Consider the following 21292-nt stretch of genomic DNA (forward strand, 5'->3'; position numbering starts at 1 on the left):
AATATTTGTTAAATAGATGAAAGCAAAATTTGTGTGGAAACTTAAGCCAAAATATGATACTTCTAAAACAATTCATGCTTGTTGGCAGTATAGCCATAGGAAAACACAGTCAGGCTTTTCTATAGTCAGGGGTACCTTAGTGGAAAAAATTAAGACATAATGAAATAGTTGTGACCCACCTCAACAAGACAAATGATTGGAGATTATGCCTGCAGAAGTCATATTTCTTCATTCATTCATTTACTCATTCCCTTATTTATTATCTATTCATCCATGTAGTCAACAAAAATGTGTTTAGAACTCAATTACTGGGGCTCCAAAGATGAATAATGAGATCAGATAAGTTTTGAGTATTAAATATATGTTTTTTGTTATAAATATAACCAGTTAATATAGAGAAAATATAAGTTAACTAGTTATTTGATGTAGAAATGGATATGCAAATAACTGATATTTTTTTCCTAAGATAATTGCCCTCATACAGTCATCAAAATAATGTTCATTGGGTTACTGTTTTTATTTTCACTTTTAAGATGACCTTCCTAATTATTTTCCCAATATCATGGCTCTTTATCTCAGTATTAGCAGAGACATTTCCATCTTTCATTGCCTGATATCCCCAAGTGTCTCCAACTAGATTATGGAAAATTGTGAAGGTTTTTACCATGTTCATGCTACATAACTAATTTTCATTGGCCGTGTTTCTTAAAAAAAAAAAAACACACATACTACATATTTTAAGAGAGGAGATAAGTAGGGCATCAAGTAAAATAACAACAAGATAAAGTTCTGTACTCCAAAAAGATTGGAAATTACTCATGTTATCTTTTAAGAGTCAGCTTCCGTCTATGATTTTTCTAGTCTCTGTCTCTCTCCCTCCTTCCCTCCCACCTTCTCCGTCTCTCCTAGGGTTTTAAAAATGTTCCAGCCCAACTGTGTCCATACACAATGAACATGTTACTCTAAATTCAATAATATTTCAGTCTTTAAAAAAGCATAAGTGATTGCTTCTTTGTTGTTAATCACTTGCCCTACTTAATTCATTCATTATACTCAGAGGCTCTGAGATTAAGCCCCCAGGCTGGAGAGCTTCATATGAATCCTTTCTTTTTTATCTATTCCAAGTTAGATTAAGTCTAGGTCCTGTTTAATGAGGTTCCACTGCTGGGTTTTCATGCAGAAAGAATTCCTCATCCTCAGTGGTATGTATATACCAAATAAATTATCTTTTATTTCTTGAATCTCTGACTACTGTTTCCTGTATGAAAGACTGTGATTATGAGCTCCCTGGGATCTGGGCAGCTGGATTTCTTTGATATGGATTTTTTTTCCTTTTCATCAAAGCCCTATCTTGTTTTTTTATTATATTTAGGATGTGTGAGATTATGAAGAGTTTTCTAGACAGCACCAAGTGCCATGCCATGATGAATTGAGTCAAGTTACTGAGTTAGGACTCCCCATGCTCCAGCCAATTTATATTCTTTGCTATAATCTGTTTATAAATGAGCAAAACTACTTTATGTTTCTGCCACAAATTTTATTGTGTGTGTGTGGTCACATGTGTGTTTGTGTGTGTTTTGGTGGGGGGAATTGTTAATGTTTTTATTTTTCATGCATGGTTGTGCACACAAATTCAATAATTTAATTTCCCCTTAAATACTGCCTTTACCCAAACATCCAGTTTCCAGATTAAAAAAATGCATATGTAGGAATGTTTGCAGTGTGCACTACATTCCTTGAAGACTAGTCTCACAAGGCTCTCTCATCACAACTAAGAGTTGTCATCCTGGTACTACTAAAGTGTTCACTGCTGCTGCTGAGATAATGGTACGTCTTCCCCATGGGCCTGCTTGGATAGACTGGGACTCAGCAGCCCCATTGTAAGGTTAGGAAATAGTCAGGGAGGTGAAGAAGACCAACAACAACAACAAAAAAAACAGAACAAAAGGGTGGGTGGTGGAGGTAGAAGGGAGAAGTTCCCATGGAAGGCAATAAGACATCAGTACTGCCAGTACATTACCCCCAGTGGCACCATTCCCAGCCCACTGCAGACAATCTGGATCCACAAGTCTGCTTTTTGGGACAAATTAATGTGTTTGGTAAGAACTCACTAGTAATGAGGCCAGTGTCTTGGGTAATGTTATCATACGGTCCACTTGGCTTTGTATAGAGGAAAAATAGTTTCCACACACTCTTACTGCTGCTAATTACCAACAAAGAAAACCAAGACAGAGAGTAAATGACAGAGTACAGATTTCTACCAATAACCACAAATCAAATGCTGCAGCAGGTTATATATAATTACAGCCTTTCCTTACAAAATCAATTATAAAAGAACAGGTGGATTTTACCAAGCTTAATATTCTGCTGATTTAGAGCTCTGTAGCAACACCATGCCAGAGCAGTGAATCTCAAACTTTTTCATACCATGCAGCAACAAGAATGCCTATCCAAACTCCTTGAATAACCACATGAGTCTGTTCATGATTGGAAGCTACAGATCCAGGGGCTCCAGCTGTCCCAGGTCTCACCCAACCAATATGAGAACTGAAGGAATGAATATAGGGCCACCACTGTATCCCACTAGTTAGATGATCTCTGTTCTAGACATTTTCAGCAAAATGGGATTCTACCACTTCATTTTAAAGTCAACTTTGATGGAATTACTCTAATAAGCACGTTTATCGATTTAAACTCTTGGATATGTATGCATGTGTGTGTGTGTGTATTTCTGTGAAAGCATTTCTATTTTTTTTTTGTTAAATCATTTCTCTTTCAACTTTATATTTCCAAGACTGAGTCATAAGGCTTATTGCCCCAAGGGAGGAGAGGACAAAACCTGCCCCAAACAAAGAGGTTGTTGATCAGCTGTAAGTCTTAAAAATTGACTATTTTGAGACCATAGAAAGACCATTGTCTTGAAAAACCAACTCGGTTGACAGATAAAATTATTTGCTAATTTTTTTTTTATTTCTCATTAAACATATGACAAACTGGGCATAGCTTCCTAGATCATGAAGGTTTACTATATTCTTAAAATAGAGAAAACTCAGGAAGTGAGAAAAAAAGTTGAAACAGTTTTTTCTGTTCCTAGTTAGTAAGGGAAAAAAGAGAGAAGAGGGAAGGAGAAGGAAGAATTCACATGCTGGAATGTTTCTTGTCCCTGCTCTTGACATACTTTGGATTGGCCTTGGGACTCTTGCAAAGGCCTGCACAGGACCACATCTAGCATGCTTCAAAAGTAATAATAATACGGGAGAGCAAAGTAAGGAAGCTGGCCATGTGTGCTGAAGGCAGTGATCAAGTATCCCCATGGACTGGATAAACTGGAAGATTCAACATATCCTGATGAGGGAGTGAGGAGGGGCTGAAAATGCCTGTAGTTGGAGCAAAATTGTCTCTATGAATGAGGACTTCCAATCTGAAGAAAAGTGATTAAGACTATGGACCCTAGTGCTGAGTGTCAGCTGGTTGCCTTGAAAGGTCAGATGGAACTCACTGTACCTTAGATGTCACTAGTCCAGGGGGCAGAATACAGCACGGAAGTCTTCCCTTAGCCATGGTTTCACTTTCTATGGTTTAACTTAGCCACCACCTACCACAGTCTAAAAATATTACAATATTTTGAGAGAGAGAAACTACATTCATATAACTTTTATTACAGTATATTATTGTAATTGTTCTACTTTATTATTAGTTATTGTTGTTAATCTCTTAGTGTGCCTAATTTATAAATGAAATGTTATCATAGGTATATATGCATAAAATGTATTATGTATTGGATTTTATACTATCTGCAGTTTCAGGCATCAACTGGGGGTCATGGAACATAACCCCAGCAGATAAACGGGAACTATCATAGCTGTTCTGTTACAGACACTAGCTAGGATCTAGGAAACATCATGTGGACTCAGAGACACTATCTCCTCTGCCACCTTAGAGCAGATTCTAAGGTGGCCTTCTATGATTCCCAGCTGCTGGTGGTCACAACCTTGTGTCATCTCCTCTAGTTGATTATGAGCCGTACCTGTGACTTGCTTTCAACCAATAGAATGTGCCAAAGGGGATGGGGTGTTTATTTCCATGATCACATTATGTCATATGTCAAATATGAAGGGATCTCACTCCTGTGATTATGTTATATTATACAACACTCTGTCTTGCTAGCAAACTGTCTCAAGAGTCTCTTATTTTCTGTTGCTGGCTTTGAAGAAGCAAGCTGTCATGAACCCTACTGCCACAGAGAAATGAATTAATGTCAACAACCTGAGTGACCTTAAAAGTGGATCTTTCCCCAGTGGAACCTACAGATTAGAACCCAGTCTTGCTCAGTACCCTCATTTATAGCCTTGTGAGACCCTGAGCAGAAGGCCAAGTTAAGCTGTGCCCAGCTCTCTGATCCACAGAAACTTTAATACATATGTGTTGTTTTAAGCCACAAAGGTTGTGATAATTTGTTATGCAGCATAGAAAACAAATATACCTAAGATCACATAAGCCTCGGCCCCCTTGTATACCTGCAGACCACCTTTTGTGTGTGTGTGTGTGTGTGTGTGTGTGTGTGTGTGTGTGTGACGGAGTCTCGCCCTGTTGCCCAGGCTGGAGTGCAGTGGCTGGATCTCTGCTCATTGCAAGCTCCACCTCCTGGGTTCACGCCATTCTCCTGCCTCAGTCTCCCGAGTAGCTGGGACTACAGGCACCCGCCACAACGCCCAGCTAATTTTTTTTGTATTTTTAGTAGAGATGGGGTTTCACTGTGTTAGCCAGGATGGTCTCCATCTCCTGACCTCGTGATCTGCCCACCTCGGCCCCCCAAAGTGCTGGGATTACAGGCGTGAGCCACCATGCCCAGCTAATACCTGCAGACCACCTTGAAGAAGAGAAGGAGAGGAGGAGAAACTCTGAAAAAGAAAACATTTATCCAACAGAGACTGAATTGAAAAAAGACCATTAAAAGCAGAAGACATTGAATTGGACCGGGTTTACTCAACTGCAAGACATTTTTCCTAATATAACCAAGAGTGTGGGCGTTGCCAAGATCATGTGGATGTTTTGATAAACAATAGAGAAATAAGGTACTTTTTGTATGTCTGAGTCTAGTGAGAGTAGATTAGTGACACACACACATACCTGCATACACAAATGCTTCAGACACACTATCGTGGTTATGTTGAAATTTATGTTTGGAGTCATTTTTAGGAGTTTCAATTCTTCTTGGATCCAGACCATTCATGTCTATGATACCTCTTTACTTTAACCTGATGTGAAATCGAGATCAACTTGTGAACATTGAGGAGAACAAAATACATTAATGAGCCCAATAAAGATCCTGTTTCTTTTCTTTCTTTTTTTTTTTTTTTTCCCTGAGGTGGAGTTTTCCCCGTTACCCAGGCTGGAATGCAGTGGCATGCAATCTCGGCTCACTGCAACCTCTGCCTCTGGGGTTCAAGCAGTTATCCTGCCTCAGCCTCCCAAGTAGCTGGGATTACAGGTATGCGACACTACACCTGGCTAATTTTTTTTTTTAGTAGAGACGGGGTTTCACCATGTGGGTCAGGCTGGTCTTGAACTCCTGACCTCAAATGATGCACCGCCTCGGCCTCCCAAAGTGCTGGGATTATAGGTGTGAGCCACTGCACCCAGCCCAATCCTGTTTCTTTGAACACAGTTTAATAAAATGAATAAAGCCTAGTATCTATGACTTCCGTTTGTGGGATTTGGACTGCTCAATATAATGAGCCTTCATTTGGGAAACTGTATCTTCATCTGTAAGAAACTTTAAGATATGGAGGAAGCATTAAAATGGCCCAGTTGATTAATTATACTTGGATGGAGTTCAGAATTGTTTATGGCAATGCATCTGGGAAACAGTAGCCACTGACAGAGTTCAGGTGTCCTTCGGCAGCCACACGACTTGTGTTGACAGTGTGAAATGAAAGGTTTGCATTCTGACAGGGAAACTGGCATAGATCACAGGCACCATCCAGGATATTGTTCACTTGAAGTTCCCTGAGTGGACTCAAATCTCTCCAAAAAGAGATGCACTAATGGAGATTGTTAGATTCAATCTAACAATCTTGCCTCTAACATTTTGTTAGAGGCAAAATGATGGTTGGCACAGTATTTGTCTTTCCTACCCAGCTGTGCTGGAGCCAATCATTCCTAAGTAGCTGCTCCCCCATCACTTTATAGCAGAGGAGTTCCCTTGTTGGGTATCAGATACTTTGCTTCCCTGATCCCTTATTCAGTGTGGGCAGGACCCATTGAATTTCCATCCATTTGGTACATGAGGAAAGATTCATCTCTACACTCCTCAAATGAGGACCCAGGACTCCTGTGAGTCCTGGGCTAAGAAATGCCTCTGGGCAAGAATAGGCCAGAAGGAAATAAAAGGATATATTGTTTTCCTTCCAGAAATAGACATGAGGATGGGTGTAGAGTTCATCTGTCTTTAGGAGTGAGGTCTTGGCAGTGGTCACACCAGCAGCTGGCCACTCCAAGGGGTTGGCAAGCTACAGGTGCAGCCCAGGGCTTTAAGTACAACAATGCCTACAGTGCAAGAAGAGAGGAGAAATCAAACTGCTGGTAGTGTTTTAAGGTTCTTCCTCTTCTAGTTCATTTTCAGCAAAATTAAATGATCACCTGCTCATTTGATTTTTCTCACAAATGCATAAACCACTAACGAAGTTATGGAACACAATAGATATGCACTGAGTTCACTGAGTTATGCTAATTTCCTCAAAAAATTGTGCCTTTTGAAAGAGAAAATAATCATTCTTAGGACAGTATGGAATAACTTCCTTTAAAAATTTTAAATCTATTTTTAAATATAAAGGTTTAAGTTGAGTAGAGTGGGCATGGAGATAGGGAAAAGGGAGAGAATTATTTATGTCCATGAGTTCGTGTGTGTGACTGTTTTCTTGAAACAGACATGGTGGTTTGGCTACTGCCCCAACCATATATTATACTTCCTAGAGCTTAGGCAGTCTACTTTTTCAAGAGGAATAGCAAAGAGTTTGCATTCCTCTACATCTGGGTACTATATTAGGGGCACTGAGCAGGAGGCCTTCTTCCCACTGACTTCTTTAGAGAAAAGAACAGTAACATTTCAGCTCCATAGTGGGCTGTTATCAAACATTTTGAACCATAATCTTGTAATTGCTATTAACGTTGCATTAAAAGATTATTTAATGAAGGAGATCATGCCAGGAACAAGCATTATAATAACTCCAAGCAGCCTGCCTTCCACATACCTAGAAAAATTCCCTACTATAGTGGAAAGTGAAGATGAGCACTGCTTGCCAGTTCTAAATAATAGGCTTCACACTAGAATTATTAAGACCTGTTGCTTTTGTCATGCGCTCGCACACATGTGTGCACATGCACACATACACACACACACCCCCCCCTCATAGACAGAAATACAAAATTGATACCAGTGGCTCACAACAAGTCGAACAGAAGTTTCTAGTTTCAACTGCAGTATTTAATCCGAGATAGTGGGGTAAGAACTTTATATAGAGAAACTCTATGGAGTCGGCCTTCAAGTATGTTTTATGTAGAAAAAGATTTCCTCCGCCCATCTCTCCCCAGTTTCTAGGTCCTCTTTTCTTTTGCAGCCAGGTTTTCAGAGGCTTGCATCTAAATCTGGAGGAAAAGCCATGTTTGGACTGAGAAACTGGGTGGCAAAGCAGAAGAATTACCTGATTGCAAACTAGTATAGGTATTTCTTTGGACAAAAATTAGGTTCTGCATGGCGCAATATGGCCTTTTAGGCACACATCTGGTTGGTGTATTTTACAACCCTTGTTTTGGAAAGCTACTTTAATCTTCACCTGTGTGGAGAAGCAAAACTGAGACTGAGACACAAAATTTCTGTACAGCAAACCAGAGTTTGGCTTTTGTAAGCAAGTCCCCCAAACACCAAGAGCTTGTCTGTAGTTACCAAAGAAAAGGAACTATCCCTTATTGAATTTTTGTCATGCTCTAGGCTTTGAGATCAATGCCACATACATATCTAACTAGGGCAAGGTTTCCCAACCTCATAGTTATTGACATTTGGGACTGGAAAACTCGAGGGGCTGTAGTGTGCCTTTTAGGATGTTTAGCGTCATCCCTGACCTTCACTCACTGGATGCCAGTAGCACCACCCTCCCCTCAGTAATAACAACCAAAAATGTCTGTAGACATTGCTCAATGTCCCCTGGTGAGGAGCATATTTGCCACCAGTTGAGACCCACTGCTTTAGTGTGATTCTCAAATCCTATGTATTAGGTGCTATCATTATTCCCATTTAACAGATGGGGGAACCTGAGGCACTGAGAGGTAGTGGCTCACCCAGGATCATATGAGTAATGTGTGTCAGATCTTCCAGCTTCTTCTCTTCTGTGCTGTCTCCAGCCTATTAGGTGATGAGAACAGCAGAGTGGATGATATGGTTGGGCTCTGTGTCACCACCCAAATCTCACCTTGTAGCTCCCATAATTTCCCACATATTGTGGGAGGGACCCAGTGACAGATAATTAAATCGTGGGGGCGGGTCTTTCCCATGCTGTTCTCATGATAGTGAATGGGTCTCACGAGATCTGATAGTTTTTAAAACAGGAATTTCCCTGCACAACCTCTCTTCTCTTCTCTGCCACCATGAGAGACATGCCTTTTGCCTTCTGCCATGATTGTAAGGCTTCCCCAGCTATGTGGAACTGTAAGTCCAATTAAACCTTTCCTTTGTAAATTGTCCAGTCTCGGGTATGTCTTTAACAGAAACATGAAAACAGACTAATACAGTAAATTGGTACCAGTAGAGTGGGGTGTTGCTGAAAAGATACCTGAAAATGTGGAAATGACTTTAGAACTCGGTAACGGGCAGAGGTTGGAACAGTTTGGAGGGCTCAGAAGAAGACAGGAAAATGTGGGAAAGTTTGGAATTCCCTAAAGACTTGTTGAATGGCTTTGACCAAAATACTGATAGTTACTATGGATGATAAAGTCCAGGTTGAGGTGGTCTCAGATGGAAATGAGGAACTTGTTGGGAACTGGAGCAAAGGTGACTCTTGTTATGTTTTAGCAAAGAGACTGGTGTCATTTTGCACCTGCCCTAGAGATTTGTGGAACTTTGAACTTGAGAAAGATGATTTAGGGTATCTGGCAAAACAAATTTCTAAGCAGAAAAGCATTCAAGAAGTGACTTGGGTGCTGTTAAAGGCATTCAGTTTTATAAGGGAAGTGGAGCATAAAAGTTCAGAGAATAAGCAGCCTGACAATGCAATAGAAAAGAAAATCCATCCCATTTTCTGAGAAGAAATTCAAGCCAGCTGCAGAAATTTGCATAAGTAACAAGGAGCCGAATGTTAATCCCCAAGACAATGGGGAAAATGTCTCCAGGGCATGTCAGAGACCTTTGCTGCAGACCCTCCCATCACAGGCCTGGAGGTTTAGGAAGAAAAAATGGTTTCCTGGGCTGGGCCCAGGGTCCCTCTGCTCTGTGCCCTGCATCCCGGCTGCTCCAGCTGTGACTAATAGGGGCAAAGGTACAGTTTGGGCTGTTGCTTCAGAAGGTGGAAGCCCTAAGCCTTGGCAGCTTCCACATGGTGTTGAGCCTGCAGGTGCAACCTTTCTTTTGGAAATTGTCTAGTCTCAGGTATATCTTTATCAGCAGTGTGAAAACAGATTAATACAGTGGGCCTGACCGTCAGTTTGGGGCCATCTAGGAAGTAGGTTACTTCACATGTTGACACCTGAGTTTCTGTCCAAGCTTTAAAGGAAGCAGCACTAGAATTATGGCTGGAAGCCTGAGGACCTACCCCAGAATCCTTTGCTTCACACTCAGCAGTGAGCATTATCATCATCATCATCACAGGCATGGAAGAGATTTCAGGTTTTGAAGATTATCTCTTTTCTAGAGCTAGGCCTCATTATTTTTCTGGATGTCTGGGTTTCAACTACAGCCAAATAGAAAGAAAAGGAGTGAAACACCAGGAAGATTGGGTTCTGATCTTGTGTAACTTTGGACAAATCCTTGCCCTTCTCTGTACCTCATTTGGACATGTGTGCAAGGAGAAGATTAGACCTTATTATCTTAAAAGGCCATTTTAGCTCCAACATCTTATAAGAGGGCTTAGCCAATATTAACTGTAACTTGTATTAGGTGCCCTTGGGACTCAGCATTGCTGGCTTAATGGCTATGAATTTGGTAAATGGTTTGGAGAAGGCTTATTGAAAGCATCTCAGAAATACCTTCCTTCTGCAGACTTAGGAGGACCTAGGCACAGACTATTTCTGAGGGAGAATACAGAGAGAGGAAAATTCCTTGTCACTGCTTGTTTTTCTACATTTTAAAAACCACTGCCACCAACCTGGGGAAATGCCACTGATTTGGCATCTTGAAAAGAGTATAAAGACTTTTGCTCACAGTGCTATGGCTTTTATTAGATTTCTGGGGAAAGAACAGCAAAGCATTCCTTATTATATATCTTCAGGTCAGAATTGTATTGCTTTTGGCCAAAGGCCATTGCAAGACTTATAAAGCAAAGGGTAGATTCAATGTGATTTTTAGAAGAAATTGTAAAGATCAGAACAGAACTAAGTTAGAATAAGTCTCTGAGTGTAAGAATTGTCAACATTATAGCATTTTTTCCTAAAAGGAATAATCATTCTTGCTGTTTGAACTAGGGTCTACAATAGCTTATGCTTCAGTATTTGAATAATTCAATGCAAATAGACATTTGAAATATATGTCTGCAAAATTCCATAAGTAGTTAAAATTAGCCCCCAAACTTTTGAGCTATATTCAGAAACAGATGACTTTGTGTACAGCCATGGACTTAGCCCACATATACGTGTTTCCCAAACTAGGAGATTCTGGCTGGTTCTGCCTTCAATCATGAAAGTCAGCATGCCTTGGAAATAGAGTGCTGTAAAGGACTGGTTCTCCACCTTGACTGCACATTTGAAACACCTGGGAGAGCTTTAGAAGCTACTGTTGCAAAGGTCCCACTACCCAGGATTCTTACTCAATTGGCCTGGCATGTGGCTTGGGAATTTGGGGTTTTTAAAAGTCCTGCAGCCGAATGAGCAGGCAAAGTTAAGAACTACTCTGTAAAGGCTTTTCTGGAAGGTAAGTTTTTCCAAGTGATTCCTTTTTACCATCCCACAACTATCTGGGAAATTATATGTGGGAATGAAAACAGTTTGGGGCATGCAATAAGTACTCAGTCAGTGTGTGCTCAATATGAATCTGAATCTGGAAGAAATATGCCTTTAACATAGCCAGGCCATCAAATGGAGTGTCTGATCAAATATAGTTTTCCATATTTTTTTTTGCCTCCACTTCTCACCTCAACTCCAGGTCTATACATCCAGTTGTCCCATGGACATCACTTACATGTCCCATGAGGACCTCACTTCCCATACACCTAGGCCTGGACTTGTGCTTGTCTTTCACAAAACCTGTTTCTCTTCCTCGGTTCTCCATATTGGCAGTGAAAGACACCCATCTAACCAGACACATAACTCATCTCCCTTCTCCTCTCTCTTCCCCACATCCACTCATGTACAGCCTTTTAAATTCTACATTAGAAATTTCTTTTTAATATGCCTCCTCCCTCCTTTTCTCTTTTTTTCTCCATCATCATCATCACTACTTTAATATAAGGACCTCTCATCCCTTATTGCCTTCCAGAGGCTCAGGACATTTCAATGCTGGCTGCTAAATAGAATCATCTGGGGGAACTTTGAAAACATCCTGATGTCTGAGATCACCTTCAGATACTGGTTTCAAATGTTTTGGGATGGGTCAGCATATAGACTATTAAAAAGTAAACTCCCTGCTTTATAATATGTGGCTGAAGGTAAGGATCTCTGCATCTTATAGACTTCTCTTAATAACTTCCTGCCTCCAAACATGTGTTACCTGCTACCTGCTGACATAATCTTATGAAATTCCTGTTTAAACCCTTCAGTTGTTCCCTATAACCTCTATGGTAAAGCCCAGAGTCCTTTGCAAGGCATTGGTGGTCCTTGGAGATCTGATCCCAGCTGATTTTTATGCTCCATCCCTTACCATGTCCCTTTTGCATATTACTTCATCGGCTCACATCCCTGGAGTTTGTTCACACTGCTCCCTCCCATGAGTGCCTTTTCCTCCTTCTCTGCCCAGCAATAATTCATCTGGATCCTTGTCTTCTGGGATCCCCAAAGTACACTGCTTAATCTTTGTTCTAGCACTGATCACATTGTAGACTAGTCAAAATTTCTTAAGTGTTTGTTTCTCTACCTCACTCTGCTTCAAATGGATTTTTATCTCTTTGAGGACAGGGACCATGTCATATTCATCTTGTATCCCTACTGCGTGGGTCACTATGCATTGTAAAGATTCCATAAAGTGATTAAACCAATAGGCCAGTGCCTAGTTCAACCCTGTACATCAAAAGGAATAATATTGACACAATACAAATTATTTATGAAATTTGTTCTCCCCATTATGAGGCTGAGCCCAACATAAATTTGTTATCTAGTTCTCAGGGGGAAAAAATGACAGTTTCTTTAGGTATTTTATTATGATCTCACAAATACAGATTCTGATGTGAGTCCAAAATGACCACATTAATGTTTGCAAGGTACTGGAGAGGTGAGGGTGAGGGTAAATATAAGAGTGCTTTTAGAAAACTCTTTTGTAATGTTTCCAGGTTTGCACTCTGTTCATTATCCCAGCCCCATTCCTTTATTCAGATAGAATTTGGGTCACTGAATTACAGTATGGAAGAATTTTAGAGGAAGATCGATTAATTGGCCCCTTTTGGTGCAAGAGAACTTCAGTCTGGCTCCTATGGCTTTAGTAACTTTGGCCTTTACTATCTTAGCATGTCATTTCCAGGAAAGTGCTTAGTTAAAATAAATACCTAGCTATTTATATACCCGGTATCAATCAATTGACTGACAATATGGGGCCCATCAAATTGTCATTTGTCCCTCTCCCAATCATCAATTTTTTTGGATAATTAATATTTCATGATAATTCCTTAAGTGAATTATTCTATGCAGATATATATTTGGGCTCCTGGGTGAGTATTTTTGTATGTATTTATATTATACCTCATTTCACAAAGGAATTAAGGTAACTTGTAAGAGGACAAAAAATTACATAAAAATTAAGAAAAAATTCCAGGGTTATAATGGTTATAAGTTTTAATAAAATATTGGCAACCACAGGGATAGAGGTTTCTAGGGTCACTTGAGGGAGGAAAAATACTGCACAAGATAGCTTTTGAAATTTTGATATTAGATTGTTATCTTGGATTTTATAGAACAAAAGTAAGGCATGTATTTTATAAAATATTTACTATAAAGGAAAAAGTTTCATGACTGCTTTTACTGTACTTTATTGATTTTATGTTAAAAATGTAAACAAAGATTATCGGCAGTATTTATTACAAATATTTCTAGGACTCTGTTATGAAGTAACAAACTGGAACATTATCCAATAATACCTCGGCAGGACAGACCAGAGCCCAGGATTACCTTACTTTTTAAAAATGACAGAGAATGGGAGGAGAACACAAGTATACAAGGAGAAAAGTCACTAGGGACAGCCAACACAGTAAATAAACAGAATAATAATAGCAGGCCAAAAACTTAGTTTATTACTTGTACACAGCAGCAATTTAGAATTTGTGCAGAGATAATGAAATGCCCTATAATCTGATTTCCAGATTAAGTGTGTCATTAAGATAAAAGTTGAATAGAAGCAGGACTAAGGTATGCCCTTGCTTCACTCATGGTCAAAGAACTGGCAATTCCTACCTTTATTTCATCTGGGGTGCTGGTGAGAACCTGTTGAAGCAGAACTAAGAGACGCCTATCAGTGATGATGAAAGGCTATTTGTCCAGAGCTGATTTCTTGTGACAGAGCCAGAGGCTGCAGCAAAATCTACAAATGCAGCAGGGTAGTGTTTAATAGGGCTTCATATACTTTGTTGTACAAAATAATAAAGACGTTTTATTATGTGTAAAATTCTTGTGCACTGAGAGCAAGTCATGCTAAACTAAACTTAATGCCTTAATCATCTATTTAAAAAGAGTTTTCAAAGTCTGTTATTAGACTCATTTGATCAGGAGATTGTTATAGATGTAATACATCTGGTTTTCTGCAGTGTTTGATATTTACTCATTCAACAAATATTTGTCAAATAGCTGCTATCTGCTACTCCATGCCAGGCACTTCTTTAGGCACTGGGGAAACAGCAGTGGACAAAACAGTTAAAAACCCATGTTTCTTGGAGCTGACATTCTAGTGGGAAAGAGAGAAAACAATCAAGTAAATAATATAATGTATCTGCTGATGTCAGTGCTGGGGGTTAGAGAATACTTGGCCAGTGGGGCCTGAGATGGGATGGGGGATATTATTTAATATAAGATAATCAGGGCAGGCCTCTCTAATAAAGTGACTATGAGCAGAGACTTGAAGGAAGAAAGGGAGAAAGTCATGTGGCTATCTGGGTAGAGTATCCCAGATGGAAGGAACAGCAAATGCAAAGGTCCCAGAGTACAAATGTTAGTGTTTGAAATGTGGCAAGGAGGCCAGCAGGACTACAGCTGATCGTGCCAGGAAGAGAGTGAAAGGAGAAAGGAGGAAAGAACAATGGCAGGAGATGAGAGGAAGGGACACATAATGTTGCTCAGTCGTAGTGAAGACCTTGGGGTTTACTGGGAGCAGAATGGGATGTCATGTTCTCCTCTGGCATCTTGAAGACGGAGAAATGAAAACTGAATAGAAGTACAGGTAAGTGAATTCCTGGCTGATGAAGCCACTACATGATGATTAATGGATCAATGTAACAATGGAGCGAGGTCTATCATGGAGTTCTGCACTTGGCTGTACTATCATATGCAATTCCTTTGACTTGGGTAAGTAATCATGATTATATTAATAATAGCTAATACTTATCTAGCACTTACTGCAAGCCAAGCACAGTTCCAATTGTTTTACATGTATTACCTCATGTAATTCGCACAACAGCTTTATGATTAAGTGTTATTATAATCATCACTGATAAAGCTATGGAAACACTAAGATGCAAAATAAAGTGCCCTGCCTGGGTCGCAAGGCTAGCATGATGTTGACCTGGTTCCAGAGTCTGTCCTCACAATCATTATACCACACTCTCAACATAGAACACATACCTGGTCACCAAATTTTCAGATAAAATAAAGCTGCCATAAATGATAATATGTTCGCTGACAGAAGCAGGGTTCATAGGAGACACATTTTTCTGTGGCGATCTAGAACATGAACACACACACACACACAGACAAGACTTATATAGCAGTATTCACTTTTACTATGTGAGATGTACTGTATCTTTTCTTTTTCTAATTTTAATTTTTTTAAATAAGACATGACAACCAAACAAATTTTACATATCAATAACAGGTCCCAGCCCACAGTTTGAAAAACAGTTACCTACAACAATGTATTAGTGAAACCTAGTCCTCCCAGAATACAAGGTATCACTTGCATTTATCACCCAACCCACCTATATACATATGTATACCCCCTGTCCAGATATTCTCCGGTAGTTGTACTCTCTAACTGAATAAAGAAGAGCCTTATGAATGGGCTGTGGGGAAAATGGTATTCTGGCTATATTAAAAAGTCGATCCATAGAGTAGAGGGACAAGCACCCAGTTTTTTCATTAGGGAGATCTCACATAACCAATGAGCAGATAGCCAGAAGGCAAGTTCTATGTCCAGCTGTATAGCATAGACTAGAGCATGGAATACATTGTCCACTGACGTGTCAATGACTTTGTGGTTGCACTTGACAGAAATTCCCCCATTATTTTGGAAATAGGTTTGTCATCAGCCCTAGTGTTCTGTGAGTTTCATTTTTTTTTGAGTGTCTCTATACGTATTTTAAGAGAAAAACTGCATCAAGAGCTGATAATCTTAACTATGATGTGGTAGATAGTTTTTGCTAAAATTCAAATCTTATTATTGAATAGTAGGAAAGATAAATTTTATTTTATAGTCCCCTTCCTTCATGTCTTTTTTTTTTCTTTTTAGCATAACACACTATCATTTGGGTCCTGGTCATTTACTGTCACTATTTTTCATTTATGACAGGGAACTAGATCTTAGATGATCATTGATTTATTTTGATGAAACAGTAAATTTCATATCCCTAAACACAACATTGAAATATAAAAATACCAATTAGGCCAGGTGCCGTGGCTCATGCCTGTAATCCCAGCACTTTGAGAAGCTGAGGCGAGTGGATCACGAGGTCAGGAGATTGAGACCATTCTGGTTAACATGGTGAAAACCTGTCTCTGTGAAAAATATAAAAATTAACTGAGTGTGGTGGCATGTGCCTGTATTCCCAGCTACTTGGGAGGCTGAGGAAGGAGAATTGCTTGAACCAGGGAGTGGGAGGTTGCAGTGAGCTGAGATTGCACCACAGCACTCTAGCCTGGCAACAGAGTAAGACTCCATCTCAAAAAAAAAAAAAAAAAAAGAGAAATTCATCTTTACATATTTAAACTACCATTAATGTAATGACTTGGTAAGTACATTGTTTTGCAATATAAGTTGGTCTGTCTGCTATGCCACAGGCTCTTGAGAACTTGCCATGCCTATAGAACAAAGGCCGCATGTCATCTTGGTCCTCTTACCTCTCTTCCCCTCTTTGAATGACTCTCTTTTCTCTTGGTCTTTCATGATAGCATTTGCCCTTTACTTGGTACCAAAGCTCTTGTATAAAAATGCAAGTTCTGAAAGTTATATTAGCATTTAGTTACAAGGTGGCCACTAGATGAAAGTGATACTTTTGTAATAATAAATGAAAATATAAAACTAAATAATTTTTATAAAACTTCAAGATCCCTGAAAATTTGTCATTTGGTTCCAGTTTGAGAAACATTGAGTTACACAATTGATATATTTCTAATGAAAGATGCTACTATTTATTCAAAGGAAATAAAGTATTTTATGGTGGGAAATGTTAAGTTTATCCTATGGCTTTCCAGGGTGAAAACAGCAAAAACAAGGCTGATGTTACATAGTTCTTTCTCATAACAATATGAGCACACCAAAAGTGACTTTGATGGAGCGAAGGCAATGTGGTTCAAGCAGGCACCATTCTGGTGGCCAGGCTTAATCCCAGGGAAGAGTGTAAAGAAGCTAGTAAGGTGGCTAGTGGACTACAGGTCCTTCAGCTTGGTGTCTGGTGTGGCACTGTGCTTAAGAGCATAGGCTGCCAAAAAAAAGCAAGGACTGGAGAGTCACAGATCTGGATTTCAATCCTGGCTCCACATCCTATGCTGATTTCTGTTATTTTCTCATTAGCCTGAGATATTTAAAATATTTCTAATTGGCAGCAGTGTGGCCGTAAACACAAAAGCCAGCATGGGCACTAAAATCACAAAGCAGTGCCCAGTTATAGGGGGTCATCCAGATGGTTTCTAAAATTCTTACACTGATATTAATATTTTAGATCTTCTATCAAAGTTAAAATCCACAATTTAAAACATTGTTATGTAACTACAGAACCTCGAGAATATAGCGGTGGACCTTAGCTTAGGAAAGTGGGTTAAGGGAAGTCCCAACATTCTGTAGTAAACCTTAAGTCAGATTAGACCTTGCCTTATTTGAGGATGAAGTAAGTGAGCACAAGATCTAAGAAAACAGTATATCTAAACAGGACTGAGAGAGAATGTACCTTACAGCCTGTCTGCTCACACTGCAATATGCATGATAATCCCAGTGTATCGTGTAAAATGCAAATTGCCATTCTGCAAGACCAGGCTGGCCTAAGATCATTCATTTCTAACTAAGCTTCCAGGTTATGCCATGCTATTGGTCTGCAGACCACTCTTTGAGTAGGAAGGGATTAGAACTCTGGTTCTCAAATTTGGCTACATATTTGAATCCCATGGAAAGAGTTAAAAAATACTTACGACTTGGGCCCACCTTCTGAGATTCTGATCTAATTGATATGGAGCCTGAGCTAGGCATCATGGTTTGTAAAAGCTCTCAGGGTGATTTTTATTATGCAGCCAAGTATGAGAAGCACTGCTTTAGAGAAAGCACCCAGAAGTAGGTGAATAGAGGGGTGGCAAGAGGTCTAGAAATCATTCCACATAAGAGACAGCTGAAAACAAACCAGGTTATTTAGCCCAGATTAAGAGAAATATGTGTGTGCATGTTTGTATATAAGGTCTCTGTGTTCTTATATTTGATGGCAGATAAGTAGACTGAGTCTGATTGTTGCAGAGGATACAGCTAGGGCTGAAGGATGAAAGCTGCAGATTAACTTGATTTCAGCTTTTCACTTTAGCACAAGTTTGTCCTTTCTGACCTATTGGGCTGTCCAGTAAAGGAACAATCTCTCTGACAGAGTAGTGAGTTCCCCACCTGTCAAAGTGTACATGCAGAAGCTAAGTGCTGGTCTGCTGGCTGGGTTTCAAAAGGCTCTGTATTAGTCCATTCTCACACTGCTATAAAGAACTACCTGAGACTGGGAAATTTATAAAGAAAAGAGGTTTAATTGACTCAGTTCTACATGGCTGGGGAGGCAGGCCTCAGGAAAATTCCAATCATGGCGGAGGGCGAAGAGAAAGCAAGCACATCTTTACATGTCGGAGCACGACAGGGGCGGGGAGTGAGGGGCTCCTCCTCCAACACGTGGGGATTACAATTCGAGATGAGATTTGGGTGGGGACACAGAGCCAAACCATATCAGGCTCACTGCAAAGGCTGGGAGTTTGAGCTATCTGACCTCAAATTTTCCTCCAGAGGGGCATGGCTCTCAGAAGCCCCCTGATTAGACCCCAATGTCTGCCCTAACCATGTCAGGTTGTGATTCTGCAAGTTACTTTATTCTTTAAAAGTTTGAGCAACTGGAGAATAGATATAGCCAAAGAGACCTCATTATATGACTAGGGCTTTAATTATAAGATGACTTTTTTTCCTTTTAAATTTGAATAGTACATCATTTTTATGCAGTTGATTAAATAATAAACCTACCTTCTCACCCTTATTTGTGATTGCATTCGTAAGCCATGAATAATTAGAAATAATATTTGAAACAAAGGCCTTCTGGGCTTATCTCATGAAAAAAATAATTAAACCATAATGAAATTTCGTAAGAATAATCAGCCTCCCTACCCCCATTCCCAAAGACCCCCCCCCCACACACACACTATATTTAATATTTCTCAAAACCAGGAGAACTAGTGTGGGTTGTTTGTTCTTCCATGTGTCTCAGCATAGTGCTGTGCCTGTGTGTGTCTGTGTGTGTGCATGTATGTTTGTAGTCTTTGGGTGATGTTGTTTATCTCTGTTAGATTTGCCCTCATTTTGTGTTGACCAAGTGATCAAATCTCAGACCTCTCAACAGAGGCAGTGTGGGGAAAGCAAATGGGCTTGGGAGTCAGAACAGGGGTCAATCCTGGAGCTGCCATTCCCTAGCTGCCCCATGATCTTGGGCAAAGTGCTCTAAGTCATGATAATAATGCCTTCCGTATAGAGCTGTGGCCATGATCGCTGAGATAACACCTTTTAAGTGTCTAGTGCAGAGCAGTGCTGGGCATATTTAGGGGCTCAACAAAGGGCAACTATTACTGATATACTGCCAGTATGATTTATAAGCCCCTGACTCCCAGGCACTTCATACATATAAATGAGTAGTATGTAATCGTGAATGGGCAGCTGACATTCCCCAAAATGGCAGCTGTTTTGTGTTTGCTGATCCAGAATGCCTGAAAAGTGATTTACCTAAAGACAATGCAATTTTTGGAAAAATGTGGAGAATTAACAAATCCAGATATCTGAGATTCTCTGCCACCACTCAGTCCCTTCTAGCTCCTACTGTTGCAGACGGTAAAAATGATACTAATGATGACCTGCGCAGCAGCAGCTGTGGAGATGACATTTCTTGAGCTCTTACCACATGTCAGGTACTGCTCAAAGCTTTCCATGCATTGGCTCTTTAATATGAAGTAACTATTGTTGACTCCGTTTTACAGATGAAGAAAATGAGGCTCAATGAGATTGGGAAGTTGCCCGGGACTACACAACTGATACGTACATGAAAGTATGGGTTCACAATCCCTTGTCTGCAATTCTGAAATCCAATATGGATTAGAAACTGAATTTCTTTTTGCAAGTTTCCAGCAAACTTCTTTGATGTCCTAACTCCTTCTGAACAGACTGTATAGCTATTTGCAGCCTATTTATTCTACTTAATCTGACCATTCATCTGCTTCAAGTCAGAAAAATTACTGTCTTGATTCCAGGGTGCTACTCCTGACTCCACTAGTGGTGTTACATCACATACAGTTACATACATTGGATTGCATTTGTAAGACCTAAACAATTCTGATTTTTGAAACATTAGGCACCAAGTGTTTTGGGTGAGGAATCACAACCCTGCTGTTGAAAATAGCCATATTTAAGTCACATGTGCATTGATTAACCATTTGTGAGTTCGACTGGGAGGCTCACCATGGAAGGGATTGACTTACTAATGGACTTCTGCAACACAGCCCTTCTCTAAGCTTCTGCCTATAAAACCCAAGGAAGAGAAATTGTCAAAGCCCTGCCCTCTGTGATATGCTGGTGCTATTTGGGGGAGGCGCCTAGAAGGATACAAGGCTAAGGACAAGGAAACCTAACTTGAGAACAGCTGCAAACAACACAATCTAATTTCCATAATTAACGTTAAATGAGACATTTGGGAAAGGTGAGAAGCATAGTTCCATTCCCCAGCTCCTTGAAGTACTTTTACATTTCTCTTTCTCTTTTGCAGCCATGGTTGGTGGAGAAGCTCAGTGGTGTGTGGAAAAAGGAGGCCCCAGAGCTGTCTTTCTTTATCCCAGGGCCACAGCCGTTCCTCAGCTCATAAACAGCTGAGTCTTGGGGTTTCTTCAATGCCTCTGCTTGGACTAGGCACTAGGAAAATTTGCTGCTGTAAGTTGCCACAACCTGACCACAGCTATCCTATATTTATCCTTCTGTTGCACAACTTCAAAGGTAAATGTTTGTTTGAAATAGACTTTTTAAGGGAAAGGGAAGGCAGGACATAGAAGAGGGGCAGCACAGAAAAGACATGAGCAGAAATATCTTCTTGATGATTGATCAATCCCCTAAACGCAGACGGAATTCTGTATTTTCCCACCACAGGTGGTATTGCCCACCAAAATATTGGTTTTATTTTGGTTTTTCCTCTTATTTTCTGATGCAATTTGGCATTACTCACTTTGTGTTTCAGATGACAGGATGCAGAGAACTTAA

Source organism: Pan paniscus, chromosome X (assembly GCF_029289425.2).
Source record: "Pan paniscus chromosome X, NHGRI_mPanPan1-v2.0_pri, whole genome shotgun sequence".
Lineage (NCBI taxonomy): Eukaryota > Metazoa > Chordata > Mammalia > Primates > Hominidae > Pan > Pan paniscus.